Below are 25,820 nucleotides of genomic sequence, written 5' to 3' on the forward strand. Positions count from 1 at the left end.
CCTTTCAAGTCGGGATATGAACAAGCTAAGGCCTTCGAGAACTTGAAAGCTATGCTCATCTTGACCCCTTTGCTACAATTGATAAATTTTGACAAGACTTTTGAGGTCGAATGTGATGCTAGCAAAGTCGGCATAGGCGCGGTTTTAATGCAAGAATTGAAGCCTATTGCTTACTTTAGCGAAAAGATCAAAGGAGAAACTCTAAACTACTCTACGTATGATTTAGAGTTGTATGCCTTAATTAGAGCCTTGGCCACTTGGCAACATTATTTGTGGCCCAAAGAATTCGTGATCCAAACGGATCATGAATCCTTGAAGCATCTACGGGCACAAGACAAACTTAACTGACGGCATGCCAAATGGATTGAGTTTCTAGAAACCTTCCCTTATGTTATTCAATACAAGAAGGGTAAGGAGAATGTGGTTGCCAATGCCTTGTCTAAAAAACATGTACTTGTGTCCACTTTATCTTCAAAGTTAATGGGTTTTGAAAGTCTAAACGCATTGTATCTTGAGGACCCTCACTTTGCTCCTATCTTTTGGGAATGCGAAGAATTGGGTAGAGATAAGTGGCTTTCGAATAGGGGTTCAAATCCCTATGCCAAGTTTGATGGTTACTTGTTTAAAGGTAGACGATTGTGTGTACCTTCTATCTCTCGAAGAGAGTTGTTTATGAGGGAAGCACACGATGGCGGTCTAATGGGTCATTTTGGGATTGACAAGACCCTCGCGATATTGGAAGAGCAATTCTATTGGTCTAGAATGCACAAGGATGTGGCTAGGATTTGCAGCCAATGTGTAGATTGAAAGGGAGCCAAGTCTCGGCTCCTCCCTCACGGGTTGTATACCCCGCTTCCTACTCCTTTACATCCTTGGCTTGATATATCTATGGATTTTTTGTTAGGATTACCGAGGACTAGACGAGGTAGGGATAACATTTTTATTGTGGTTGATCAGTTTTCTAAGATAACACACTTTATTCCTTGTTTAAAAAGTGAAGATGCATTAAGTGTGGCTTCTTTATTTGTTGAAAATATTGTCAAATTGCATGGTGTTTCGAGGACCATTGTAAGTGATAGAGACTCTAAGTTCCTTAGTCACTTTTGGAAGTCAATATGGGGTAGGCTTGGCACTAGATTGCTATTCTCTACATCTTGCCACCCACAAACCGATGGCCAAACCGAGGTTGTAAATAGGACTTTGGGTTTTATATTACGATCAATGGTTAAAGGCAAAATGCCTTCATGGGAGGACCACCTACCTTTGGTGGAATTTGCATACAATCGGGTTACACACTCAAGTACGGGAATGACTCTCTTTGAATGTGTATACGACATCAACCCCCTCACTCCTTTGAATTTAACTCCTTTTCCAAGTGATCTTATAATTATCTTAGATGGAAGCAAGAAGGCCGAAGCCATGAAGAAATTACATGAGAAAGTGAAGCAAAAGCTTGAGAAGAAAAATCAAGAGATTGCTAAGAGAACAAACAAGGGGAGAAGAAAACTTATTGTTGAACCGGGTGATTGGGTTTGGGTGCACCTTAGAAAAGACTGGTTTTCTTCACAAAGGAAAACCAAGTTGATGCCGAGGGGTGATGATCCCTTTCAAGTACTTGAAAGAATCAATGATAATGCCTACAAAATTGATCTTCCTCCGGAATATCAAGTGCACAACATCTTCAACATATGTAACCTCTCTCCTATTGCCATGGTTGAGGATGAACATCCACCGAATTTGAGGACAAATTTCCTTCAAGATGGAGAGGATGATACAAGTGCAACTAGCTCAAGACCATTCACACGTAGCTAAGATGAGAGTTACAAAAACTCCACACCATGTTCATGCAAATGGCGGTGTGTGAGTGTGTAATTAATTCATCTAAGGGATTCCATGTTTTGAAGTGTGAAAAGGGTCTTTGAAGTGTAAGTTTATTACACTACAAAAAAAAGTGTAGTAACACTTTTTTGTATTACACTCCAAGGCCACCCAAGACCAAGGCTAGAATGATCATTTTCCTTTCATTTTGTGGAGTACTATATATAGACAATAATAGAGCTATTTCTTGGACTTAGTTCATTATTGATATTTCACTACACAAGTATTGTAATATTTTGAGAACTTCTCTCTCTTGTTCTTGAGAGTGAACCCAAAACTAGACAACAAAGTGTAGTAAAGTGTAGTAACACTTTTGTTGTTCTTTGACTAGAAACATGGGGTCTTGAGGTTCATGAGTTCCTCTTGATTCAAGTAAGAATTTGGTGTAAATATATTTTAGTCTTAGGGTCCTAATATTTATGTTAGGGTTCTTAGATTCTAGGATATTTTGTGTCAAATTACTATCCATCATTTTCTAATCTTGTTGTTTGTGTGTTGATATAGTGAAGCTGTGTGGGGCTATTTCGTTTCACTATAGTTATTGCAATCTTGTGTTATTTATCTATCTTGTTGAATATTGTTGTTGTTTCCATAAAAACCTAGAGAAGCCGAGTGGGGCCTTTGATTCTCTAGTGATGTTGTTCGTGTGTTAGCTTGAATCTCTTGATACACACTTAAACTATCTCCTTTTTTTTTTTTTTTTGTGAATTTCACATCCCAACTATCAACTATTCCTTTTTTCTAGTAAACTATTACCATCTATGCATTAAAACACACATCGAAGCTGACTAGGCTAAATGTTTGAAAACAACCACCAACAAGTGTGTGGGAGCTTAATTTGTCCATAAAATCTTGTCCACGACATGTATGCACTATTAAAAATAGGTTGAAAACGAGGGCCAAAGTTGACGGACACCCTTGGTTTTTTCATTCGAACCAACCCAAACCCAATAGACTCGATAACATAGGAAAATGATGGACTAAAATCATGTGTCTGTCCTATTTATTAAAGAGATGCTGCTCTATATCGCTTTTTCAAAAATTTCTAAAAAAAGAAGGATTATGTCGGTTTTATTTACTATGACATTAAACAGTTCTGTACTAGATCATGGATGCTCTTTGATGAATTACTGCTGTTGTTTTTATTTATATTCTTCAACTGCAATTTTTCACTTCTAAATGCCACTGAACTTTATAGCCTTTTTCCCAAAAGGGATATGGAAAGTACCTGATCTGGTCATTAGGCCATTCAGTAACAGGAAGAAAGCTTCTGTTTGATCTTTTTTAACGATGCTACAACATGTCATGTTCATCCTTTCAACTGGAATATTAGCTGTGCACTTCATGGCTAACTCCATGATAGATGATATACATTGTAACTTCTGACTTAAGTTTTGTTCATCTAGCGTTAGTAAGTCAGCATCCAAAATCTGATCCAACTCTTCAGGAAGCGACTTATGCACCCAACTTCTCAAATTCAAATCTCCCGCAAACATTTCATCTGTGGGTTTCTTCTTGATAAAAGTTTCCAGCAGCATGATACCAAAACTATAAACGTCAGAACTCTTGGATATAAGGCCTTCCAAACCATACTCTAAAAAAGAAAACTTAAAATATGTCAGTAAATAAACTTATAACACATAATCCATAACACTGCACAAGTTAACAATTCACCTGGAGCAATGTAACCAATTGTGGCAAAGGTTGTAGCGAGAGCAATAGATTCTTCCTTAGTTAAGAGTTATGCCAAAGTCGGCCAGGTGTCCCACCATGTCCTTGTCAAGTAAAACGTTGCTAGGCTTCAAATCACAGTGGATAAGTGGTACTGAATAACCATGATGGAGATATTTCAGAGCAAATGCAACATCTGCCATGATATTCAATCTTTGCATTATATTTAAACAATAATCTCAAAAATACAGCAATCTGTCTAAGCTTTCATTTGGCATGTACTCAAGTATCAATGCTTTAAAATCCAAGTTACAACAGCTGCTAATAATCTTGGTGAGATTTCTGCGACGAAGATTCCGCAAGATTTCACACTCTCTGTCAAAGGTTTGAAATGTACCGTCCATCTGCACATTGAAAACTTCCACAGCTACAGTCATCCCATCTGCCAATGTCCCCTTGTAAACAGAACCAAAACTTCCACTACCTAGCAAATTATTTGCATCAAAGCCCTGAGTTGCTCTTTGAAGTTCATAGTAAGAAATCCTTTGTGGTGCTACCTCAGGCGACCGCTCATCTTCAACATTGACTGTTTTACCCCGACGTCTCATCAACACGAAAACTATTGCCGAAGCAAACCCTATTACAGAGATAACTGAAGAGGCAACTATAATCCATATAAGTCTTCTGTTCTTTGACTTAGAACGATTCTTTGAATTAGAAGGGCAAGCTGGGACATGCTTTTGAGGGTTACCACATAATCCTTCATGATACGATACAAATTTGGTACGTATCAAAAACAAGCCAAAAATAGTCCACAAACAAAGGGAAACCCGAGAGCTCAACAAACACCAAATCTCGGTTCCAACAACATCAAGAAACAAGGTGTAAATGACACCAAAAGCATTAACAACAACAAGAGATAAACAACACTAACGAGAGGAACACCACTACAATAACCACAATCCAACGATTACAAGATTACAAGAACAACAAAAACCAAACGGTTCACTAGACTACACAACTAGTACATGATATGTAAAGATAGGAAGTGAGGCATACACTATTACAAGGTTAAGAACCCAAAGATGTATTAAATCTAAGGACCCATAAGACTTACAATAGCAACACCACACTCTTACGTGGAACAAGAGGGATTCCACCCCTCAAGCACCAACGTTTCCAAGCAATACACAATCACAAGTGAATCCACACTTGTTCATGTCCTAATTTAGGCCTAGAGACCCTCTCACTCAAAAGATGTGTTCTTTCAACAATATTCAACCAAAACTAATGAACTAAAACCCTACATTGTTTTATTTATAGTGCTTTACAAATAAAAAGATAAAATGACAAAAAGGCCCTTTAATGACCAAGCAGACAAATAGGCACCCATGGAGTGTTTTTAGGGGCGGTTTGAAGCCCTTTTTAACACTTCAACTCGTACACCTCCGAGGTTACATCCAAAATACTCAAAAAAGTTTATCTTCATGATCGTGCTTGTATCACTTCATTAGACATGAAAGACTGGTAAGGGAGATGACGAAAAGGTCTTGGAATTTCCCCGTGTAACCTGTTGAACGAGACATTAAAATAGTCTAGTTGCTTAAGTGCCTCTAGTGACTTTGGAATCAGACCGGACATATTATTATATGAAAGATCCAATACTTCCAAATTTATGAGTTCCCCAAATGCCTCAGGAATAGATCCTTTAATTCTATTGTGAGCCAAAGATAGTTGAATCAATTTCTGTAGACCTCCTAATGTATTTGGAATGGTGCCTGAGATTTGGTTTCTGGAAAGATCCAGTAGTATTGCAGCCTTGAGGTTTCCAACTTCTAATGGTAGAGAACCATTGAAGAAATTTGAAGACAAATTCAGCATCAAGATGTCTTTGAGGTTCCATAGACTTGAAGGTATGGTAGCAGTGAAGTTATTGGAATCAAGATAAACCTCCCTTAGAGAAGTCACATCTCCCAAGCAACTAGAACATTTCCCCACATTTGATTTTGTTAAAGGTTTAGCAAGCCCAATTTGGAGAGCTCACACAAAACAATTGGGAAAGGACCTTGTCACGGGCACAATTCCAGTCAAGTAATTATCTCCCAGCCTCAAAGTAGATAAATTTCTTAAATTTCCGATTTCATTTGGAAGATTGCCTTTGAGGTTACAGCTTTCTGCCGAAAATGTTTGCAGAGAAGAGAGATTGCCGATGGATTTTGGAAGCATTGAATTTATGGTATTCAAAGACACTATCAATTTTCTCAAGTGTTTACAATTGGCCAATGGATTGATAACGCTCAATGCACTTGTGAAGGAGTTACCGTACAGGTTGAGAACTTCAAGTAGTCATGAATTTCCTAGAGATTCAGGAATTGAACCTGTAAGTTTATTTTGAGGGAGTTCGAGACTGACAAGATTAGTCATATTTGAGATGGAACCAGGTGAGACGCCATTAATGTAGTTTACACCTAGAAATTTTGATTCAAGATTAAGTAACCAATGCCCTATAGAGGAAGGAAGATTCCCTGAGATGTGGTTATCCATGAGTGAAATAGTTCTAAGAGTTGTTATATTGAAGATACCAATAGGGATCATCCATTAAAGTTATTTGAGTACAATAAAAGCTCCACCAACTTTTGAAGGTTACCGACATCATCTGGAATTACACCTGCAAAATTCAGTTTAGAATAAGTAGAAGTATCTGAAAAACTGAAATTCTAACATAACACTAATTAGAAATATTTCCAATCCTGTCAGCTTATTCGATGAGAGATCAAGTACGTTAAGCACGGTCAAATTTCCGAACTCTCTTGGTAAAGGTCCTTCAAGCATGTTCTCAAACAAATATAACATTTCAAGTGATGAAAGGTTGAATAAAGTTAAAGGGATTGAGCCTGTTAACTTAGATGTTGCTATGAATTAAAGGTTCGAGAGATGAAGAAGTAATGTATTAGACTTGTGTATTATCCAAATGTTACATTGATATATATATACAAGTAAAGGAAAGGCTAACTAAGGTAACTAGATATCTAAATCACTAGAAATCAGCTAGAGAATTATATACATTTAATAGAGCACAAAGGGAGAGAAATCTGCACAATTGAGATCACAAATTAGGGAGAGAAATCTGCACAATTTACTACACAATCAATTATGTACCAATACGCCCCCGCAAGTTGAAGGTGGCGTCAATAATCTTTAACTTGGACAGATGTTGATGAAGCAGCAGACGAGGCAAAGTCTTTGTAAGCATGTCCGCGAGCTGATTGACAACATGTAAGTGCTGAACTAGCACTTGTTTTCGCTGTACTTGATCTCTAACAAAGTGAAAATCAATTTCAATGTGTTTCATCCTACTGTGAAGTACCGGATTTTGACAAAGATAGGTAGCACCAACATTATCACAATAGATTATAGGTGGATCAGGAAGCTGCACATGTAGTTCAACAAGAAGTTTTTGAATCCAATTGACCTCAGCAAGTGCAGAAGCTACTGCACGATACTTTGCTTCAGTGGAGGAGCGCGCAACAGTGCGTTGCTTTTTGGATGACCAACTAATAGGATTTGCACCAACGTACAAGATATATCCGGAAGTAGAGTTCCTGTCATTAATGTCACCAGCCCAATCGGCATCTGAATACATAAACAACCCAGGATGCGTCTTGCTCGTTATCTGTAAGCCATGACTTTTGGTGTACTGGAGGTATCGCAAGAGTCGCTTAACAAGAGACCAGTGTGTTTGTGTAGGAGAATGCATGAATTGAGATAATTTGTTAATTTGAAAGCTTATATCTGGTCTGGTGAATGACAGATATTGAAGCTTACCAAGTACTTGACGATACAAGGTGGCATCCGCTGAAGGTGTGTCATCCTTTAAAGACAGTGAGGCCATGGAACTCATGAGAGTTGTAACAGGCTTACATTCAGATATGTTATGGGCAGCAAGAAGAATAGAAACATACTTTGCCTGAGAAAAGACGATCCCTTCTTTAGTGCGGAGAACCTCAATACTCAAAAAGTAGTGGAGAAGTCTGAGGTCTTTGAGAGAGAATCTAGATGAAAGAACCTGGATAGTTTTCTTGATAACCCCAGAGTTCGATCCAGTGATAATTATGTCATCAACATATACAAGAATGTAGATCAATGCTTCATTTTGATGATGAATAAACAGAGAAGAGTCAGAGTTAGACTTTTGAAAGCCAATTTGAAGCAAGAATTGCTTTAACTCAGAGTACCAGGCTTGAGGGGACTGCTTAAGTAGATAAATTGCTTTTTTTAGTTTGTACACATAATGAGGAAAATCAGGATGAGCATACCCATGAGGTTTACACATATAAACATCTTCTTCAAGATGTCCTTGAAGAAATGCGTTATTCACATCCAATTGGTGCAAATGCCAATTATGCTGAATTGCAAGCGACAAAATGAGTCTAACAGTACCACTGGACTGAATGTAGAGTTATAATCCACACCCGGTCATTGTGTGAAGCCCTTTGCAACTAGCCGAGCTTTATACCTGTCAACACTTCCATCTGATTTGGTTTTGATACGATAGAGCCATTTACAATCAACAACGTTGGGTATGTACGGAAGCTGTGGTGGAGGATTGGTGATGATTGTGAGATGGAATGAACGGGGAGGGGTCTGGAGTTAGTGTAGATAAAGGGTTTGTAGGGGTATGCCGATTTTGGCGTTGATACTGGATTAGTGGTTGTATGGTAGTTGGGACAACAATGGGCTGTGTGGAGCAATCTGAGCCGGCGGCAGGAGTTGGTGTTGCTGCCAAAAGACCTGAAGAAGAACCTGTAGGAGGTATCACCGACAATTCTGGAGCAACCTTGATTGGCCGGAGAATTTCATAATCCACTGGAGGCATAGACTTGACACTAAGGTCATTTGACTTTTGTACAAGATATCCCACTCTAATTTTGAAATTTCTTTATTTTTCAAAGATGAAAATATATCAGAAAAAGGAAATTTATTTTTATAAAAAATAACATCTCGTGAAATATATATTCTTTGTAAAATAGGATCATAACACTGATGACTGTGATGGATATTAGAATAGACTAAGTAAATACAAGGGGTGGACTTGGGTTCTAGTTTGTGTTTGGCATATGGTTTAAGCCATAGATAACATAGGCAACCAAACGTACGAATGGATTGATAATTTGGAATTTCTCCAAATAATCGTTGGTATGGAGAATCATAATGAAGTGTGCGGGTGGGAAGCCTGTTAATCAAGAATGTGTCTTGTTGACACGCAAAGGACCAAAATACTGGAGTCATGGAGGCTTGGTGTAAAATGGTTTTTTCTATTTCAATGATGTGCCGATGTCTACGTTCAGCCATAGCTACCCGTTCTGGTGTATATGGTGGCGATACAAGGTGCTCAATGCCAGTGGTGTGAAGAAATGACTTAAGACCTTCAAACTCACCACCACCATCAGTATAAACTGAGAGTATTTTTGTATGAAAATAATTTTCAACAAGGGATTTAAATTTAGAAAAAATCATTTCGACCTCACTTTTATTTTTAAGTGTGTACAACCAAATGTATTTTGTAAATTGATCAACAAAAATTACATAATATAATTTTTTATCAATTGACAAAACAGGTGATGGGCCCATACATCACTAAAAATAATTTGTACAGATTTTTTGCTCACTAGAGTATTCTCAGAAAAGGGGTGCCGATGACTTTTATTAGAAGAGCAGGAATTACAATGATCAAACATTTCAGAATTTGAAATTGGAATTGAAAACTTATGTGAGAGTGTTTTAAGCACTCTTTTATTTGGGTGTCCTAATTTTCTATGCCAAGATTGTTGATATTCTACCATATAGGATTGGTAGCTCAGATTGCATTGGGATCCTCCAACAAGCCACTCATAAAGTCCTTCTTTATTCCGGCCTCGTGCCAATGGTGCCCCCGTACTCAGATCCTTCACAAGAAAATCAAAAGGAAAAAATTCTATGGATGTCAGATTATCTTTGCAAAATTGAGACACAGATATAAGGTTATGTTTAATCTCTGGTGCACACAAAGTATTCGAAAGATGAAACTTTTTATTTGAAGCATTTATTTGAACATGACCAGTGTGAGTTATAGGGATTTTGTTACCGTTGCCCATGGTAATATCATCAGTACCAGTGCAGTCATATGGACGTTGAAGATTTTGAGAATGAGCAGTCACATGATGTGATGCTCCTGAATTGACAACCCAAGGCATGGCAGCAAAGTTTTTTCTGTCTTCCAAGTGATTGTGGGAGCATGAACAACACATATTGGCAGTATGCCCAGTGTGACCGCATAACTGACAAACTGGACGAGTTTGTTGAGAGGCCGTTGGACGCCAATTTGGTGATGTAGCTGGTGCATTCGTTGGACGCCAATTTGGAGATAAGGTTTGTGCATTTTGCTGGTTGGGATGTTATGGACGCCATGGTTGTCCTCTCTTATTATTACGGGGTTAAAGTTATTTGGTGATGGTTTATGTGCCACTGCAGCTGTAATTGAGGCCTGATTAGGCTCATTGTGTTTGAGGAGAAGCTCTCTATTGAGAAGCTTATTGTATAGTTCCTCATACGTGATAGGTGTATCTCGCGTTGGATAGCCGCTGAAATTGAATCATACTCAGGTCCTAAACCACTGAGAATTTTGACCGCAAGTTCATCATCTGGAATAGGAGTTCCAGCCGTTGCAAGTTCATCAGCAACATTTCTGATCTCGCACAAGTACTCTGTCATACTGCGAGAGTTTTTTGTGATGGTAGCCAGAGAGTTTCGGATATTAAAAACCCTTGTATGTGATTTGTTAGCAAACAAGTTATGCAGTGTGTCCCACGCTTGCTTTGAGGTGGAAGCTTTGGCGATTGCAGAGGTGATTGTAGGATCAACAGATGCCATTAAGGCATTGCGTATCAACTGGTCTTGGCAAAACCAGAGTTTGTACTTTGGATTGGGTACCTCTTGGTTGTTGAGGGTTACCATTTTTGATGGTGTTGTCAAGGTTCCATCGAGATAGCAGTAGAGATCATGAACGAACATGAGAGATTCGACCTGCGCTTTCCAAATGACCAAGTTCATTGGACCAGTAAGTTTGAGGGGAAGCTGGGAACTTGGGTTAAATTGCACCAGATGGCTGGTGTTATTAGCAGGGATAGTAGAATCACTTGGATTCACCATGGATGCCATAGAACCAAAGAAAAAAAAATTGGAAGCGATTGAGAAGACTCGTTGGAGTTTAGAAAGGCTTTGATACCATAATGGTTCGAGAGATGAAGAAGTAATGTATTAGACTTGTGTATTATCCAAAGGTTACATTGATATATATATATACAAGTAAAGGAAAGGCTAACTAAGGTAACTAGATATCTAAATCACTAGAAATCAGCTAGAGAATTATATACATTTAATAGAGCACAAATTAGGAAGAGAAATCTGCACAATTGAAAGCACAAATTAGGGAGAGAAATCTGCACAATTTACTACACAATCAATCATGTCCCAATATGAATAACTTCTTCAAGTTATAGAGACGGCCTATCTCATTGGGAATTGTGCTTGTCATATTGTTAAGCAGAAATATCACATAAAAATTCATATATTTAACAAGATTTTAACTTCCATACAATAATACTCATAGAAAATAAAAACAACCATATACAACGACCCTCCCAAGCACTAAGAACGATGACAACCCGTCATTTCAGTCCTTAGCGGGGAAGAATGTATATCCCCACATGGTTTAAACAATTGATTGGGCCAATTAATGACCTTATTGACATGTTTAATATGTCCCAAAGACGTTAACTGACTCATAAGAAAATGGTGAAGCATTTGAGGTATGATAATGTATATATGGTGTAATATGGAAGGGTATGAAATGGTGATATCTCAACCATGTTATAATCTTTTAAGTAAATATGTATAGTTTTTTGGATCCCCAGAGAAACTCACAACTTCTGCCCTTTGTGAGCACTTTGTGGTAACCTAAACTTGCTCACTGTGCAATAGCTCGCAAACCACATAGGAGATGTAAACCGCACCAGGCAAGTCTAATGTGACAAGCTCATGGTTGAGCGACAAATGGAGGCTAGATTCGATCCCAGGTCCTAACCACTCAACCATGCCCTTGCGGGCCTTTAATATTAATATTATGGCAGCATTTATGTAAGATTTTAACGTTACATCAGTGCTGATTAATGAAACCTATCAAGGAATTATGGGTACAAAATGATGGCTTAAAAATGTTATGACTCATGAGTAAGTATATTACTTAAGAAAAAGGCCAAACTTGATTTTCTTTTAAAAGTAGAACTTACTGCACTTCACTAGTGTGATACCAGAAGAGGAAAATTTAAGAAGAAGAGTATATGTAAGAAAGAAGAGAAATTGAAAAAGGGAAATAGCAGATTGTATTAACTTTCAATGAAAAGGTGTTACTTGAGATTTTATACTACTAACTAGGCTCACGTGAAGCATGCTGAAGATGAAATAATAGGTAATTAAAAATAGAAAATCCCAAATGAAATTGAGTAATTTCGTAACAAGCTTCCTCGCCAGAAATGTCTGTACTTCACTTAAACTAATTTCGAGTTTAGGGAGTAATTTCTGTATTATAGTGGTTGCAGCAGAGGACATAAACTAAAAAGTGGCAACAACATAAAGAAATTTTCAAGAACTCAGAGAAGGAAAATTTCTAGAAAAACAGCCTCTGCTACTACTCAAAAATATTTCACTTTTTCTTAAAAGCTTGGTAAAACAACTCAATCCTATAAACTTAACACTCTAGTTATTAAAATAACACCTCTAGCTTTTCAGCGGAATAATTAAAGGCGAAGGGGGCACCACTAATCAAAATTTAAGGCATTGCACTCGGGAAGTCATCTTATAAGACAAGCAATGATTAAGAGGCCGATTCAGCAAGTGCCCCCAACCAACATTTATGTATCTGGATGCCTAATCAAATGCATATCATCCTTCAAGGAATATATATAGATATATACAAGATTTTGCCAACCTACTGGGTCCTATGACCCACCTCGTCTCTGACCACTAGCTTGCTCAAACAGGTTATAAGCATACAAAACAAGAGAAGAAGCAACCGAGCAATTAGTGAAAACAAACAGATTTTCTTTTGCTACTATTAGAAAGTCACTTATAGTTTTAAAGGTTGGCCATACACTTTTTTTGGGGTTGAAAATTGGGAGTAGGGGAAGGAGATTACAAGGTGGGGAACGAAACTCTCACCAACAAGGTGAAAGTTCATTTAGCCAACCAACTGATCTGCTAAGATTCCTCTGGTCAAACACTTCAACTCTCTAAAATATGTTTTCTTTTTAAAATAAGCACTTTTAGCTTCCAAGAAGCTTGGCCGTCTATAAAATACTGTTGCACAGTCAATGTATATAAGCAAAATCTAATCATAATACTATAACTAAAGTTTAACTTCCGATATAAATGGTAAAGGCATACCTTTTAACTTGTTACCTCGAAGATCTAAATGTTGCAGCAGCTGTAAGTTACATAATTGTCTTGGAATTGCCCCAACAAAGTTATTTCGAAATAACATTAGTAGTTGAAGTTCCGAGCATTCAGTTATGGTTCTTGGTATCTCTCCACTTAACATGTTGGAGCCAAGTGCAAGCTTTTGCAATCTGGGAAGGCGACGACATAAATCAGAAGGGTAATCACCAGTTAAACCAGCTTCTCTGAAATCCAAAATTTCAAGCGTTGAGATATTGAATTTGGTGAGCACATTGGAGCCATTGAGTAATTTATTGTATCCAAAGACGAACCATTTCAAGCTCGGAAGAGTGGCTATTCCTATTGGAATTTCTCCAATGAAGTTGTTGTAACTAAGATTAATGACTCAGTTTTGGTAAATGAGAAAATTCTGGTGGAAGTTCACCATGGAAATCATTGTTGCTTAGATCAAGCGACACAAGGAAAGAAAGGTTGCCAAGCTGTGGCGCGATAGTACCAGTTAATCCCATGTATGAAATATTCAGTGCAATCACTTGTTGATGACGAGAGCCGCAAGTGATCCCATTCCAATCACAAATAGAGGTTGAAGAAGACCAGTTTGCTGAAAGAATGTGGTAAGGGTCTGAAGTAATGTGGGATTTCAACGCAATAAGAGAAAAATGATCAGTGCTAATATTCATGGCTGAACAAATTGCTACAAGGTAAACACAAGTTAATAATAAAAATGCAAGAGGCTGAAAAGATGCGGCTTTCTCCATTTTGGAGACAAGTGAAAGGACATGCGTTTGTTGGCTGGATCTTTTCTGCAATATAATCTATATGTGTTTAGATTGATTATGGATAGATAATGCTAGTAATTATATTAAACTGTTCAGTTGGTATTGAAAAACATAATGCTAACTTCTTAATTGTGCATGTCTTCATACTAGATTTTTTTTTAAGGGTTGAAAAAATGATTCAAGATCTGGTAGCTAATAAATGCCAACACATGAAAAAGCAACATATTAAAATAACAAGTTGATAGCCTACGTAATTAAGTAGTTGACTTTGAAGTTTGAACCATATATTGAATTAAATTAATCTGCTAGACTAATTTAGCGAAAAACATTTCTGGTTATTAAAGAGATAGAGAGTAGAAGATGGGAAAAGAATGTATGTTATTAATTGAATGACTGCTGTTTAAAGAATCAAGACTATATACAAGACCTATATCAACAAGGATAGACTTAAAGTTACAACAACTATAAGAACTCTACAACAACTAGGTGTCTAGTAATTATCCGTTATTACGCCCCCGCAAGTTGGTGGTGTCAACTACACCAACTTGGAAAAATGCTTGACGAAAGAGACTCTTGGAAGTGGTTTGGTCAGTATATCTGCCATTTGATCAGCCAAGTGAAGGTTGAACTGCGATATCCTTGTTTTGAACTTGTTCACAAACAAAATGAAAATCAATAGCAATATGCTTCATCTGACTTTGGAACTCCGGGTTGGCACAAATGTAGGTGGTGCTAGCATTGTCACAAAATATCTGAGGAATGTCTGAGATACGAAATCGAAGCTCATGGAGTAAACTTGTTAGCCAATTGGTCTCGCAAATAGTAGCAGCAACAACCCGATTTTCTGCTTCTGTGGAGGAATGGGAGACAGATCTTTGCTTTTTAGAGGACCATGATATCGGAGAGCTGCCAAGGTAAACAGCATAACCTGTGGTGGAGGTTCGATCAAGAGGATCTCCAGCTCAGTCAGAATCTGAGTAAGCTAGAAGACGGTGATCAAGTTCTTTGGCAATCCGGAGGCCAAATGAGGATGTCTGGTGTAGATAACGAAGGAGACATTTTGTTATGATTCGGACAGAATAAGCAAACCACAAGTAAAAGAAAATAAGAAAAACACACAGATTTATGTGGAAATCCTTGCGGGAAAAACCACGGGCAGAGACAGAGGAGGTTTCACTATAATGGAAAGAGAGTACAATGTGGAGAAGGCTGAATTTTCTGAATAATAAAATAACCCACTAAATCGCACTTATATATTACGTGCGTACAAATAGGTCCAAAATTCGGGTCACAACTCTAACAATCTCCACCTTGACACGAATTCTAATTCAGAACTCAAATCCATTTCAAGACAAACTCTCCACCTCTTCCACAAAAGCCCCTAAGGGCACATCTTAACAGCTAACAATAACCAAGTCCAAGCAATGCTGAAACTTGTCACTTGGTAGTGTCTTGGTCATCATATCAGCGGGATTATCATGAGTAATAATCTTGCTTACCACAATATCACCACGAGCAATAATTTCACGCACAAAATGATACCGAACATCAATGTGCTTTGTCCTCTCGTGAAACATTTGATCTTTTGTAAGGAAGATAGCATTCTGATTATCGTAAAAGACCATAGTAATCTATAAGTCTTTGCTAAGTTCACCAAACAGACCCTTCAACCAAATAGCTTCCTTGGAAGCCTCTGTAATAGCCATGTACTCTGCCTCAGTAGTTGACAAAGCAACCGTAGTCTGTAAGGCAGCTTTCCAACTAATAGCTCAACCACCAATGGTGAAAACATAGCCTATAAGGGACCTCCTTTTATCACGATCTACTGCAAAATTAGAATCAACATACCCGATTACTCTATTTCTATTTTTCCCAAACTGCAGACAAACATCAGGAGATCCATGCTAGTATCTAAAAATCCACTGAACTGCTTTCCAATATTCTTTGCCAGGATTCTCCATGTATCTGCTAACTGCACTGACGGCATAAGATAAATCTAGTCGGGAACACACCATCGTATACATAAGAGACCCGACGGCACTAGAGTATGGAACTCGAGACATATAGTCACGCTCATCATCTGTTTTTGGAGATAAAGTGGCCAAGAGTTTGAAGTGAGTTGCCAATGGAGTACTTTTAGGTTTGGTATTTTGCATATTGATCTGTGAATCACTTTCTCAATATACCTTTTTTGACTTAAATATAACTTACAGTTTTCTCTATCCCGCATAATTTCCATGCCAAGGATCTTCTTTGCTGCTCCTAAATCCTTCATCTCAAATTCCTCACTGTGATGGGTTTTGACTTTTATTATCTCTCTCATATCCTTTGCCGCAATCAACATATTATTAATATACAAGAGAAGATACACGAATGAACCATCACTTACCTCCTTGAAGTAGACACAACTATCATAGCTGCTCCTCTGAAACATATGAGAGGTCATAAAAGAGTCAAACCTCTTATACCACTACCTGGGTGACTGCTTTAAGCCATAAAGAGACTTTTTCAACAAGCATATAAAGTCCTCCTTTCCTAAAACTACAAAACCCTCTGGTTACTACATATAGATGTCCTCCTCAAGTTCTCCATATAAAAATACAGTTTTGACATCCAACTGCTCAAGCTCAAGATTATGTATGGCCACAATACCAAGAGATACCCGAATTGAACTATGCTTTACATCTGGAGAAAACACATCTATGAAGTCAATACCTGAAACCTGACTGTAACCTTTAGCAACTAGTCTTGCTTTGTACCTAGCATCTTCAAATCCCGATGTTCCTTCTTTCTTTTTTAATACCCACTTGCAACAGACAACTTTCTTATCTTTAGGTAATCTCACCAGATACCATGTTCTATTCTTATGAAGTGATTCCATCTCCTCCTGCATAGCAATCATCCATCGACTGGAATCATCACAACTAACTGCTTTTGAGTAAGAAGAAGGATCTTCACCGGAATCAATACCTTCTGCTACACTCAATGCATAAGCAACCAAATCAACTTCAACATACTTTTGACGAGGTCTAATATCTCTTCTAGGCCTGTCTTTAGCAATAGAATATTGTGGCGCCACTGGTGGTAAAGAAGAAATAGTATCACTCTGTATCTCCAGGCTATAATGAGAAGTAGACACTGGTGTATACTCTGCTCCAATCTGCAATTCAACATGGGTGCTTGACTTTTGCTGATTCATGTCACTAAGTTCATCTAGAGGCGAAGAACTTGATTCGAAAGGAGCCCGAAGCATGACAGATTCATCAAACACAACATCCCTGCTAATTATAACCTTTTCGCTTTTTGGACACCAAAGCTTATAACCTTCAACACCAGGCTTATAACCCATAAATAAGCACTTGACAGATCTAGGTTCCAACTTTCCATTATCAATGTGAGCATACGCAGGACATCCAAATATCCTTAAATCAGAATAACTAGCAGGAGTACCATATCATAACTCTTGTGAAGTCTTTTTATCAATCACGACTGAGGGAGAGCGGTTAATAAGAAGATAAGCTGTGGAAGCAGCTTCAACACAAAAAGACTTGGGTAAACCAACATTAGAGAGCATACAACACACCTTCTCTATTATAGTCCTATTTATTTGTTTGGCCACACCATTCTGCTGCGGAGTATGATGAACTGTCAAGTGGCTCACAGTTTATTCTGACTTGCACAAAACATTAAATTCATTAGAACAGAACTCTAAACCATTATCGGTCCGAAGGCATTTTACCTGCTTCCCTGTTTGCTTTTCAGTCATAGTCTTCCACTCCTTAAAAGTAGGCAACACATCATTTTTTTTCTTTAGAAAGAACACCCAAACTTTTTTGGAATAGTCATCAATAATAGTCAACAAGTAATTAGTGCCTCCTCTAGAAGGTACTCTAGCAGGACCCAGAGATCAGAATGAATGTAATCAAGTGTGCCCTTAGTTGAGTGGATGCCTTTAGTAAATTTGAATATCTTCTGCTTCCCAAAAACACAGTGCTCACAGAACTCCAATTCGGTAATACTTTGCCTATCAAGAAGTCCTCTCCTTCTTAGTTCTGCCATCCCGTTTTCACTCATATGCCCAGGCGCATATGCTAAAGTTTAGCAACGTCACTTTCTGATAGAAAGAAGGTAGAAACAGATGCATTACCTGTAACAGTAGAGCCTTGTAGGACATACAAATTTGTACACTTTCTTTGCCCCTTCATCACAACAACAACACCTTTAGTAACCTCCAGGACTCCACCTTCACTAGTGTACCTATAACTGTTCGAATCAAGAGTACTCAAGGAAATAAGATTTCTCTTCATGTCTAGGATATACCGCACATCACCAAGTGTCCTAACAACCCCATCAAACATCTTGATCCTGATTTTTCCAATACCAGCTATCTTACAAGGTATGTTATTTCCCATCAACACAGCACCTTTAGAGACTATTTCATATGTTGTAAACTAATCCCGATTGCGATACATATGAAACGTGCAAGCTGAATCAAGAATAGAATCCTCATAGGGTTTGGAGTTACCATAAAAAACTACCAAGAGTTCTCTATCACTACCGCCATCTTCAACAAAACTGGCTTCACCGGACTTTTCTGGTTTGTTTTTCTTTAATTTTGGAGCTTCTCTTTTCTCTCTATTCTGTAACTTCTAACACTCGGATTTGATATGGCCCTTCTTCTTACATTAATTATAGGTTTTGTTTCTATTTTTGGATTTTGTCCTATTCCTGTCATCACCCCTAGAATTCCTCTCACGAGTCCTTCCTCCTCGAACAATAAGACCATCTTCTTGAGTCTCCGACCCATTCATAAGAAGTTTTATCTTTTCTTTAGAGAATAATGCATCATAGAATTCATCAATCATCAGGGTATCATGACCATAAAAAATTGTATCCCTAAAGGTCGTGCATGATGCAGGCAGTGAACACAACAAAATCAACCCTAAATCTTCCTCATCGTACTTAACCTCCAGAGTCTCTAAACTAGAGATGATTTTAACCTCCAGAGTCTCTAAACTAGAGATAATTTCTTTAAAGACAGACAGGTGATCTTTCAAAGACGCACCCTCAGACATATAATGGGAATAAAGTCGTTGTTTGAGATGCAACTTAATTGTTAGGCTTTTCATCATGCATAAAGATTCCAATTTAAACCAAAACGCAGTGCAGTGGTCTCCTTAAAAATATCCTGTAGAATGTGATTGGATAAATAAAGGTTGATCTGAGATAGAGCCTTCCGATCCTTACGCTGTTTGTCCTAGTCCGTCCACGATGAGGGCATCTTAGAAAAACCTAATAGATCATCTTATAAATCCATCTACGTGAGCACAACCCACATCTTAACCTACCATAACAAAAATTTGGTGTTGCGATCCAACATCGAAATATCATACTTCATAGTTGCCATCCCCGAGAAAACAATTAACTAAGATTTTATACCAGTTTGTTATGATTCGGATAGAATAAGTAAACTACAAGTAAAAGAAAACAAGAACAACACACAAATTTACGTGGAAACCCTTGCGGAAAAAACCACAGGCAGAGGCAGATGAGGTTTCACTATAATGGAAAGAGAGTACATTGTGGAGAAAATTGAATTTTCTGAATTATAAAATAACCCACTGAATCGCACTTATATATTACGTGCGTACAAATGGGTCCTAGGCCCAAAAACATAAAGGTCCATCCACCAAAATTCAGGTCACAACTCTAACATGTTTCATGGCTGTCCAATGAGATATGAAAGGCTGGTGCATGGATTGTGAGAGTTTAGTGACAGAAATGCTATGTCCGGATATGTAAAATAAAGGTAATGAAGTTTACCAATGATTCGCCTATAAAGAGAGCCATCAAGTAGAGAATCTTCCATGGACTTCGGGAAAGTTACAGTAGAAGACATTGGTGTTGGAACACCTTTGCAATTTTGCATATTAACTTCCTGTAAAAGATCTGTAATGTACTTCTATTAAGACAACAAAAGACCACTAGGATAAGACAACACTTCAACACCAAGGAAATAATAAAGTGGACCAAGATCCTTCAGTGAGAATCGGGTTGCAAGATTATCAATAATGCTTTGAACACCACAAATCTGATTACCAGTAATAATTATGTCATCAACATATACTAGGACATAAACAATAAACTCAAAATTCTGCAGGATAAATAATGAAGAATCAGATTGGGACTTAATAAACCCTAATGTAACCAAATAATTTTTGAGTTTAGTGTATCATGGGGCCTGCTTGAGTCCATAAATAGCCTTTTGCGGCTTGTAAACATGCGTCGGATATGCATAAGATTCAAAACTAGGTTTTTGGCGCATATAGAATTTATCATCAATACAACCTTGCAGGAAGGAATTATTGATATCAAGTTGATGAACGGGATAACTTTGTTGTGTTTCAATCACAAGAACTATTTGAACAGTTGCTGGCTTTACCACAAGGCTAAAAGTTCATTGGAAGTCAAGGCCAGGTCTTTGTATGAATCCTTTGGCAACCAAGCGGCTTTGAACCTGTCAACAGAACCATCAGGATGATATTTAACACAAAAAGGCACTTACAATCCACCATATTTTTTGAAAGATCACATGGTCCCAGCTCCCATGTACGATTCCAAACTAAGGTATCAAATTTATTTTTTATAGCTTCACGCCAATGCGGGGCTTGTTGAGCTTGCTTAAAGGTTCTAGGTAGGGAGGAAGTGGTTTGAACAACAGTGTGGAATTGCTTAGGCTTAAGGCTATTGGTCTTAGATCGAGTAATCATGTTATAAGTGGGTGTTGATGTAGATCTAGAGGCAACAATAGAAGGTTGTGGGGCCACAACAGATAGGACAAGTGACGAAGAAGAGGGTTGTACCACAGGGTTCTGGGCCAAAGGACCAGTAGACTTAAATTCACGCTGGTAAGTGGTTATTATGGATTGTGGTTGCATATTTAAATGGGGAGAATAATGAACTGGTGAGGCCAAAATAGTTGGTTGAGGTAAATTACCGCTGGAAACTAAATTTTGTATGGTGAGGGAAGGAAGAAGTGGAGATGTTGGAGAAGAAGTATCAGATAAGGAAGAAATTGAATTACCTGAGATGGTTGTTCCTGTTGGGGAAGAGGAGATGGGTGAGTACGTATCCACGGGCTGCTGCATAATGTGAGCGGGAAGCTCATAAGAATCATGTGAATATTGAGCTTTAACCTATAGCTGCTCTTTAGTTGAACAAATCTCCCAAGACATATTTTTATTTTGTGTATTTGTCAAATGAGAAAAAATATTTTCTAATGGAAACTGGTTTTCTAAAAATAAAACGTCATGAGATAAATATATTTTGAAAGTTAAAGGATCAAAACATTGGTGGCAGTAATGTTTATTCAAAGATCCTAAATAAACACATGGTGTCGAACGAGCCTCGAGTTTGTTTTTGGCATATGGTTTGAGCCATGGATAACACAAGCAACCAAATACTTTAACAGAGTCATACTTGGGCATAGTTTGAAATAAAATTTCAAAAAGGCTCTTATGCTGAGATTCGGTGTAGTTAGCCTATTTATAAGATAAACTGCTTGTTGACAGGCAAAACTCCAAATGTGTGAGGGTAAAGACGCCTGGTACAACAAGGTTCTAGCAGTTTCAATAATATGCCGGCATTGTCTTTTGACTAGAGCAACTCTCTGTAGAGTATGTAGAGTATATGGGGTGACACTAAGTGCTCTATGCCATGTGCTTTGAGATATGACTGTAGACTCTGAAATTCGCCACTACCATCAGTGTAAAAACATTGAATTTTGGTGTTGAATTTGCGTTCAAGCAATGGATGCAGATTTTGGAAAACTTCCAAAGATTCATTTTTTGATTTTAAAGTGAACAACCACATACATTTTGAAAATTGATCAACAAATAACACATAATATCTTTTCTTATCAATTGATAAAATTGGAGATAGACCCCATAAATCGCTATAAAGGATTTGCAAGGGCTTATTGCTTCGCAATGAATTTTCTAAAAAAGTCAACTGTGAATTTTATTTGAATAACAAGAATTACCAATGGAGCTAGCTTTAGGATCTGAAACAGAAAGGCAAAACTTATTCAACATAGTATCTAAAACGCGGCGATTAGGATGGCCTAAATGTCGATGACACAGGTGAATTGAAACATCCACATTGTATTTAGGAGAATGATGTGTACAACTCGGTGGACACTCATACAACCATCTTTATTCTGCCCCCAAACTAGAGACGCCCCTGTACTCAGATCCTTCACAAAATAACGAAAAGGAAAAAATTCAATAAGAGGAATGATTATCACAACAAAACTTAGAAACAAAAATAAGATTATTTAATGACAGGGGAGCATAAGGTATTGAGAAGTTTGAAATGATGATTTGATGCACTTATGTTAGCGTTACCAGTATGGGATATTGGAATGGTGTTACCATTTCCCATAGTTATCTCTTCGATGTGGTGGTAGTCATGTACAGTGGCTAGGCTTTGAGTATCTGATGCAATATGATGAGTGGATCCACTGTCGATGATCCAAGGGGACTGTTAAGAAGGAAAATGAGCAGCAAAGTTTTCCCAGGCTTACAGATGGTTATGTGACTGTGATCTGCAGACTTTAGCGAAATGATCTATGCGATCACATAGTTGGCAGTGAAGGTTTTTGTTAGAGGGCTACTGCTGCTGGTTGTTTCTTCACGGGAGTTGTGCTTGCCATTGCTTATTGTTGGCAGGAGGGTGCCACAGGAGGGTTCACACCTGGACGGCGGTTACTGGAGTAATTATTGTTGCCCTGGTGAGAAATAGTTGAGCTAGTCTTTTGTGCTACAGCAGCAGTAATGGGAGTTCATAGCGGCTTCTTGTCTTCCTCATGTTTGAGGGCAAAATCATAATCTAGAAGCTTTTCGTAAAGCTCTTCATATGAAATATGAGAATCGCGAGCACGAATGGCAGTAGAGAATTCTCAAAATTCAGATTCTAGTCCATCGAGGATTTTCACAATGAGTTTCGGGTTTGATACCGATGCACCAGCAGTTGCAAGTTCATCACAAAGTGATCGAACTTGATGAAGATAATTTGTGACTGGACAACAATCTTTAGTGAGGCGGGCCAATCGATCTCGCAAGCTAAAAATTCTTGTTTGAGATTTGTTCGCATATACTGTATGTAGAGGTGTACATAGGTCGGGTTAGTTTATTTTTTTATTGAATAAAAATCAAACCAATTATGTTGGTTTATGATACGGGAATAATCACCTTCATGGACTTAGGATAGTGCATGTTGGCCCCGAGCCTTTGCATGTGCAATTGACATGTAAAAGAGGCCCAAAATGCACCCAAATCAGCTCATAAATTACACTAGATGGGTGCCCATTCTTGGAGGGCCTTTTTGGTCATTGTAACTTCTATTTGTTTTGTAATATATAAGGAACATGTTAGGGATTATTCACTTAGTTTTTGGATGATATTTGTAAGTCTTGTAAGACTTGAAACACCATAGTTAGGGCTTGGAAAAGCCACCAACCGAAACTAGGACAAGATCTAGTGTGGAATCACTAGTGATTGTATACTACTTGGAAACATTGATGCTTGGGAGGTAAAATCTGAACTTGTATCTTTGTAAGAGATAGGTTTATTGTTGTGTGCAATGTTAAGGGTCCAAGATTGTCCATTCTTGGGTTCTTAAGATTATACCTTCATGTGGTCTATCTATCTATCCTTTTACCTTCTTGTAATCTTGTTTATTGTTGGTGTTGTAATCTTATGTTCTTGTTGTTATTGTTAAATTCGAATCTTGTGTCTTCTTGTTTATCATCTTGAGTTCATCTTGTTCTTGTTCTTGTTGTTGTTTTGGTGTTAAAACACACCATTATATCTTGTATTCTTGTTGTTGGTAGTGAATCCGAGAGTGGTCTCCAAAAAGGTCCTCAGATCCTTAAGATTTGCGGACTCTTTTGGAGTTGTTTCGTATTTCCCTTGTTGTTCTTGTATCATTTGGTATCAAAGCATGGCTTGATCTTGTTCCTACAAGATCAAATCTTGGGCTAGCTCACTTAAAAAATCAAAAAAATAAGTTGAAATCTGAAAATTCCAAAAATAATAATAAAAAAATATACCAATCTGTTAGTGTTTGTGTTCTTGGCCAAAATTATGCTCTTGTTGTGTCTTGGCCGAGATTTGTTTGTTGTGTGTCTAGATCTAGTTGTGTTCTTATTTCTTTTGTAGTTTCTAGTGTTAGTTTTCTTGTCGACTAACACTTTGAGTCTAGATCTAAACTTGAGTATGAACTTGTTCAAAGTTGTTGTTGTAAACATAAACTTGGCCCATTGTTGTTGTTCTTGTTGTTATGGATTTAAAGTTGGTCGTGTGGATGTTTTTGTAATTCTTGGTGGATGTTGTTGTTGTTCTTGAAGCTTGTCACAACCTTTATCTCTTATTAAAACCAAAAATACCACACTAAAGACTTGGCCGATAGAATTGATGTTGTAGGTTTGTAGTTGACCTTGTTGTTATGGAATTGTTGTTGTTCTTGGGAGATTGTTGTTGGTTGTTCTTGTTGTGGTTGTTGTGTTTCTGAAGTTCTTCACCATATTCATCACCTTGTTAATGTTAAAGTTAACTTAGATCTTCAAAAGGTGAAGTACAAGGTGTAGAACTTTTGTTAAGTCTTGAAAGACCCCGAACCACCAAAAGACTTTACATCACATCTACACCACTTTTCCATAAAACAAGGGTCCATGTTTTAAGGGTTGTACAAGTCTAGTCAAGACTTTTGAGTCTTGAATTTTAAATTGAAAATAAGCTCCAGAGACTAGTTTGTATTTCCCTCCATTGAACAAGTTCCACCAAAGGTCCAAATTGAAAATTGACCAAGACTTGAACTTTTGAAATTAACAACTTGATAAAACTGAACCAATACGTGGCTTCCACGGCATGTTTTACTGTTCACACGACAATTTTTAAGCTCAATTTTTGATCTTCTAGTTTCAATTTATTGTTTTCTTGGTTTCGTTTGTTGATTCCAATACTAATTTACAAGCTAGTGATCATTTACTAGATTGTAAATTAGTTTTGAACCCGTTCTTCGTGTTAACTTTCCTTTGTGAGTCTTGATTATTTTGAGTCATTGTAATACATCCTGGTGTTTTTCTTACTCTTTGGAGTCCTTGTCAATGTTGGATTCACCTCTCAATACCACTCGGAGTACAAGCAAGCTTGAAACACTTGTGAGATTGAGTGTGAGGGATCCGAGAGTCAAGAAATAAAAAGAGAGAGTGGGGATGTTTTTGTACAACTAATGTGTTTTCTGTTTTTATAGGTAACTCCTTTACCATAATGGACACCATTGTGGCCCACCTCGATGCTATTGCCAGAGAAATAGCTAAGGTGAATGCGGGTCTTGGCAAATTGGGCTCGAATATGTCTACTATACTTGAGAGGTTGGATCGAGTGGAGAGTCAAAGAAACTCTCATGTTTCTACTCCCGAAGCTTTACCTCAAACGATCAACCCTCCAATACCACCACTAAATGACATAGACATAAGCCAAGACAACAAATGTCCTCAAGCCCGAGACCTAAATGAGTCACTTCCCCATCAATTCGATCAAGTCTAACAAGAGGGACTTGGAAGCCAATTTTCTCCCATCCAAGCTCCACAACCGAAGCTCCCCCTTACCAAATCATTCCTCTCAATCGAAACTTCACTTCACCAAAACTGATATATCCATGTAGAAGAGTATGGTAGAAAAGAACATGAAGGATATGGAGACTACTACAATACTTATATGATGGTAGGAGACTTGTTTCGGATGAGATTGAAGACAAGGCTCAAGATGGAGAGGAAGTCGAGGTTCAAAATGAAGATGTTGGCCGAGACTTGTTGCTATTGAGTCCTCGGATTCTTCATGATTTTGTGGACTGTTTTTGACTTGTTTTTGTGACTTGTTTGCGGATTGTGTTGAGTAGATTTCCTTTGACGTGATCAATTGAACGAGGTGAAGCCGT

General features: G+C 37.9%; 1 pseudogene; it reads right to left on the reverse strand.

Annotated features, from left to right (window-relative positions):
* Positions 1-3,053: 3,053 nt before the first annotated feature.
* On the reverse strand, positions 3,054-4,591 carry LOC124896260 (annotated as a pseudogene).
* Between the last annotated feature and the right edge of the window lie 21,229 nt (positions 4,592-25,820).

Source organism: Capsicum annuum, chromosome 2 (assembly GCF_002878395.1).
Source record: "Capsicum annuum cultivar UCD-10X-F1 chromosome 2, UCD10Xv1.1, whole genome shotgun sequence".
Classification (NCBI taxonomy): Eukaryota; Viridiplantae; Streptophyta; class Magnoliopsida; order Solanales; family Solanaceae; genus Capsicum; species Capsicum annuum.